A 6187-nucleotide genomic window follows, 5' to 3' on the forward strand; every position below is an offset into this window, starting at 1 on the left:
TCAGCTGTGCTCAGGTGGAAGGACGGACAGCTCATGAACACGAGCCAATAGTGTGCCCTGGCAGCCAAGAGGGCCAACGTGTCCTGGGTGCACCAAGCACAGCATTGCCAGCCAGGCAAGGAAGGTGATTGTCCCACTCTGCTCTGCACTGGTGTGGCCTCACCTGGAGCACTGTGTGCAGGTCTGGGCAACACAGGATAAAAAAAATATAAAGCAACTGTAGAGTGTCCAGAACAGGGCTACAAAGTTGGTGAAGGGTTTGGAGGGGAGGCTGTATGAGAAACGGTCAAATCACTTGGTTTGTTCAGCCAGGAGGAGACTGAGAGGAGACCTCATGGTGGCTACAGCTTCCTCACAAGGGGAGGAGGAGGGGCAGGCACCAAACTCTTCTCTTTGATGACCAATGACAGAACTTGAGGGAATGTCAGAAAGATGTGGCAGGGGAGGTTTAGGTTGGACGTTAGGGAAAGGTTCTTCCCTCAGAGGGTGGTGGAGCACTGGAACAGGCTCCCCAGGGAGGTGTCACAGCCCCAAGCCTGACAGTGTTCAAGAAGAGACTGGACAATGCCATCAGACACATGGTGTGAACTGTGGTGTTGTCATATGCAGGGACAGGAGCTGGACTTGATGATCCTTGTGGGTCCCTTCCAACTCAGGACACTCTATAATTCCATGAAACCATGCCTCCTGTGTTGAGCCATCCTTGGCAGTGATCATGCTTGTCCCTCTGCGTGGAACTACCAGCTCTTATCACATACACACGCTTTTTCTACTGACCTAAGCTTTCTGAGAGCATTATATAAACAGATAGTAAGCCAAGATAAAATATTCCCAAGTCATGTGTTTTCTCAACTAAGAGAATAGTTATCAAAATGACTGAATCAAAATGACTTTACCTTTGGTTTGTGGTATTAAATGATTGCAGATGTAATATGGGGTGGCCTGAATGTGAATTATCTGAGGACTGTGTGTAGGCGAGATGTTAGCATAGGAAAGGACTGGGAAACTATTATGGAAGAAATAAACAGGCTGATATCACTGCCAAAACAGCTGACACGGGATGCTAAAGCAAACTGGGTAAGAAATGTAGGTGAGTGTGGAAAGACTTGAGGTCTTGAAGGAAAAACAGATTAATCTTGATGTGATTAGAGAAGGAGAACTAAGATGATTCAGTTGCATCCTGTTGTTAGGCTGATGAAGGAGGTGATTCCTGTGCTTGTGTTTTGTGGAGGTAAGATGGCTGGCAGTGATGACTGGCAGACATCTGAGGGGCTAAGGAGCAAGAAGAGTTAGCGATCAAGTAAGTGACCAGGTTTTGGCAGAAGCTCTCAGACTGTACAAGGTGAGATATTTAATAGATAAAGGAAGAATAAATGGCTTATATTTTGACTGGGTTCTAGTTTTCCTATTATCAGCTTAAGAAATTATAACTAGCTTAAGAAATTATAACTAGCTTAAGACTGACTGAACCTTTCCAGCCTGGGAGCAAATAAACAAAAAGCCTTCTGTCCTAAAATCATGCAGGGGGTGCTGACCAGCCAACATAAAGCCCCGGCCTCCCTTTCATATGCTGAGCCTGCATGGAAAAGAGGGCAGAGTATCCACAGGGAAGAGGGTGACATTGAGCCTGAATTGGCTGTGAAGGGAGGGTATGTTTGTCTGAAGAAATGTTGTTTTGGTTTTTGACAAACAATAATCAGTTCATTTTCTTTATCTAATTATTGGTTGTGATTACAGCTCCCATTACAAAATGACAGGGTAGGAAAGTGAGGGAGCACAGAAAATGAGAACTGTTAAACAGGGAAGAGGGAAAAGCACTGCTTAAACCTATCAAAACAAAATAGTTAAGCACAGTGCTGGCACAAGCAGTGTGTCTGTACCCTACCAATCTAGAATCTGTGGGTGGTTCTTCAGCTTTCAGTTCTTAAATGAGTGACCACAGTTTAAGCATTCTGCTTTAACTATAGGATGATGATGGAAATTCCCAGGTCTTCGGTACATCTGGACTGTTGATGAGGCATCTTCTGTCCTGTATCTTGGGAAAGAAACAGATGTGTTTGGCTCAATGACCCCCAAATTTCCTTGAGAAAGATTCTTACAAGGATTCAGTTGAGAGCACAGACATTTAGGGATATAAGCTTCGACTCTTTGTGCCATTTTCTTAAACTAGACTACATGACATTTACGATGTCATCCATGGCTAAACACTGTATTGTAGTGTTCTGTGATAAAGTGAGGCAATAAAGACCAAAAAGAAGAAATGCAGACTTCCTTGACAGCCTGAAGTGTACCAGTGTAGAAGAGTTCTCAAAGTGAACAGCTCTTTGTACCTGAACTGAATACAGGCTACAGAAGACTGCCCTGTATTTTCACAAGGGTGGATTCTTGCATTGAGTTCTTAAAAAATTCTTCCTGGTTTTGTTTTTAAAACTAAGATAGCTACAGATAATGAAGAATAACACCTATTTCATCAGAGCAATACTGAATGCTTACCAAGGTTGCAAGGCAAACATTTTCAAGCTTGCATTATACAGAATTAGAGGTAGGCCATAATTAAGAGATGGATACTGGACTGCAGGCCATAATGACAAAAAAAACCCTCAGAGACAGGATAGAAAATTGATTCAATATAAGCTTCCAGTTACAACACTATGGCTACAGGTATATGATCAAAGAGAAGATAGATATGATGCTAGAGGAAGGAGTGAAGATCTAGCTCTATTGCAGCAGGAGCACTCAGATGCTCAGTGGTCCAGCACTGGATGCACCACAGGGAAGCAAGATTTTTTCAAATCCACAAGTGTCACCAGGAAAGACTGACACAATATGCCCTGGAAACTCAGGATGTAAAATCTGGTTTCTATTTCTCACAGGGTTTCCTGCTTCCCGATGAGTTCCAGTTCCACTGAAACCTGGTCTGGAAGTCCCTGCCTGTCAGAGAAGCCATGGGACATTGAGTACATGGCTGACACATGCTGTAGAGATGGAAACAGATTCCCAAGACAGAACTGACACTTCAGAATGGTGTCAGTATGCTTACGTTAAAGCAAACAAAAAGCTCCATATCCCTGCAGGGTACCAGTTACTTTACCTTTGTATGTGGCACTGGTGTAGGCACTGGAATATTACTTCTCCTTTTGGTTAATCAATGCAGGACATTTACTGAAAAACTGCAAATCAGCAGAGAATAGTTGCAAGGAGGATGACAGGACTGAAAAAGTAACCTCTTACAAAGCTCAAGCTTGAAGAAGTAAGAGGAGTCCTGATCATGGTGTGTTAACGCTTAAGTGGAACAGAAATCTTGTAACAAAGTGATTTTTGAATTTATCAGTCAAAGATATAAGAACAACCCATGGATGGAAAACTGAAGCTATTAATAGTGCCAGAAGTAAGTCATGTTTGAATGAGAAAAAAAACGACTGACTATGGGAACAATCTACCAATTGACAGATGCCTCATCATTATTTATTTTTAATCAAAATTAAATGCTTTTCAGAAGTCAGTGTTCTAATTCTCTTTCCTTAAATAGCTGATGATGGCCTTAAATTACAAAACTTTTGTATTTGTATTAAAGCAAGAGTGTTATTCTGCTGTCATTTAACTTGGTTTTGCTATCAAGTTAGAAAACAAAGCAGGCCCATAGTCCCTGTGGATGAGAGACTGGATTTTTACTTTTTCTGCTTAAGATAGTTCACAAGTATAATGCATACTCTATGAAAAAAAAGGCTTTCCCTCTGTTGTGAGCTGACAAAATTAAGCAGTGTGAATTGCAAGACATGAGGTTAAGCCTCAGTTTTCTTGACATAAAGTCAAAACGAATTTATGCTGAATCATTTGTTTGGAAATTAGATCAAATTATCTTAAGTCAGTCATTCCAGGCTAACAGAGCAATAAAGGGCACTGATGTACTTGACCCTGATGTTCCAGTCATGTCAAAACCTGTATGTACTATACTTCCATCTTAATTCCCGTCACACAGTGCTCTCTAAAATGCTGTTCTCAGAACAGATGACAAAAGGGCTATCGGTATTCTAAACATCAGGAGTCTTTCTGATCTAAAGCAGAAAATTAGTTCTGGATTTTTAATTGACAGAATATTAAAAATTGTTTTGACTTGTATAGTATGACTGTCACAAAAATCAGCAGTCAGGTGTTTTTCTTAACTGAGGAGACTTTTGTCCAAATGTTGTCCAAAGAATAAAAGTAAAAAGATCATTAAGAAAATGATAAAATTCTTCTACAGTTCTAATCCTCAAGTAAGCATAGAGCCAAAATAAACAAATGATGTGTAGCTCTGATCTTCTCAAACTACGTATTACCTTCCATGTCAAGAGTCAAATTGAAATGCAGCAAAATGCGCTGCTGGAAAGAAAATGCCCCTGTATAAAGCTGCTTAGGTGGGGTTTTCAGGAGTGGTGGCGCCCAGTACTTCAGCATTGGTGATATTATACACGAAATCAAAATAAAAGATGAAAGTCCATACTTGATTCCATGGTTGACTTTTCTATAAAACATTTTAGACCTGCTCAGGTATTTAAAAGGAGAAATGTAGATCTACAGTGGCTGCATATTTCTTTAAGACTACATTTTTAAATGTATGTTAGTAATACTACCTTAGCATCATAGAGATTATTAATATGGCATTTTCAAATGGCAGCTTCCATCCCATCACCTTTTTGGGTGCTTACATTTAATTAGCTTTGGTTATTTGTGTTGCAAGCAATTCACTGGACTAATTATGCACTTGCATTTTTAAGAAAACATTTACATGGAATTTTTCACAAATGACCTGCTTCTAATGTAAAATTGACTCAAAAGAACCAAATCTGGGGATATGTTAATCTACTTGTGAATAGGGAGGTAACATAGATGAGTGAAACAAAAGCAGGAAGAAAAAATGAACAAAACAGATTAAAACAAACCTCTCAGCCTAGAACTATGGTACTGGGTCTTAAATGCCACAGCATAATCTGGAGCTGTAAATCATAAACTGTAAGCAATAATCTTGTCTGTACTAAATGTGCAGTGAAGCAAATAAGAAAACTCACTAAATCAGAACATGGAAATTTACTAAAGCACCTGGGGTATGCAGAGAATAGTAACAGCATTTTAGTGCACCACTCCTTCAGAATTTTTCATCCCGAAGGGTATTGCAACTGCTGTTAGAAAGCTTCCATGTGGCAACACAGAGCTAAGGTAGAAAGCAGTCATAATCAGTGTTTAGCAGCAACACTGGATGTATTGAAACAGCCATTTATCTGCATCATGTAATTACATATTTTGTTTCCAAACTACACCAAAGAGCACAAGAGACAAGTGTCTTTCAGGTTATCTTTAGGAGTAGCTAGGTACCTTGCAAAGGAGTGTGATAAAGATCGGAAAAGTGACCACCGAACAGCTCTGTCCCATCACTCAAAGACACTGCGGGAACAGGCAGAAGCGTGCCCCCTGGAGAGAAACAAGTGCTGCTGTGAAAGCCTGTGTCACAGCTGGGGCCCGATCCTCACGGAGGATCCCCGCGGCACGACTTCACCAGAACCTGCTATTCACTAGCACTTCCAAGAGTCGTCGCACTTCACCCCGGGCTACCTGAACTCCAGGCAACGCAGCACTACAGCTACAAAATGCCAGAGCTATATTGCACTACGGGAAAAAAAGCCCAGCAGCCCCGGGAACCCCCGGTGCCACGACTTCACGTCTGTGAGAGCTCACCGCCCCTTGCCCCTGCTGGGGCGGCTCCTGGCACTTCTTGCTGCACCCCCACTGACACCACGCCTAATTCTGCACACTTTAATGTTTTAGCATTAATAGCAAAGTATACGTATGCCGTGAAAACAAGACGACTGGCACACTTAAACACGAGAAGAAACTTCTTCTCAGTGATGGTGACAGAGCACTGGAACAGGCTGCCCAGGGAGGTTGTGGAGTCTCCTTCCCTGGAGACATTCAAAACCCGCCTGGACGCCTTCCTGTGTAACCTCATCTGGGTGTTCCTGCTCCGGCAGGGGGATTGGACTACATGATCTTTCGAGGTTCTTTCCAATCCCTGTGAGTCTGTGATCCCTGTGAGCGAGGCGGTGCTGCTCACGGAGCACAAGGCACTGCTCGCCCAGGCGCTGTGGCGACACAGAGGGTCCCACCGCTATCGGGCCCGTGCTGTCCACTGGCAACCGCCGCCGACGGCTTC

This window comes from Patagioenas fasciata, chromosome Z (genome assembly GCF_037038585.1).
Source record: "Patagioenas fasciata isolate bPatFas1 chromosome Z, bPatFas1.hap1, whole genome shotgun sequence".
NCBI lineage: Eukaryota > Metazoa > Chordata > Aves > Columbiformes > Columbidae > Patagioenas > Patagioenas fasciata.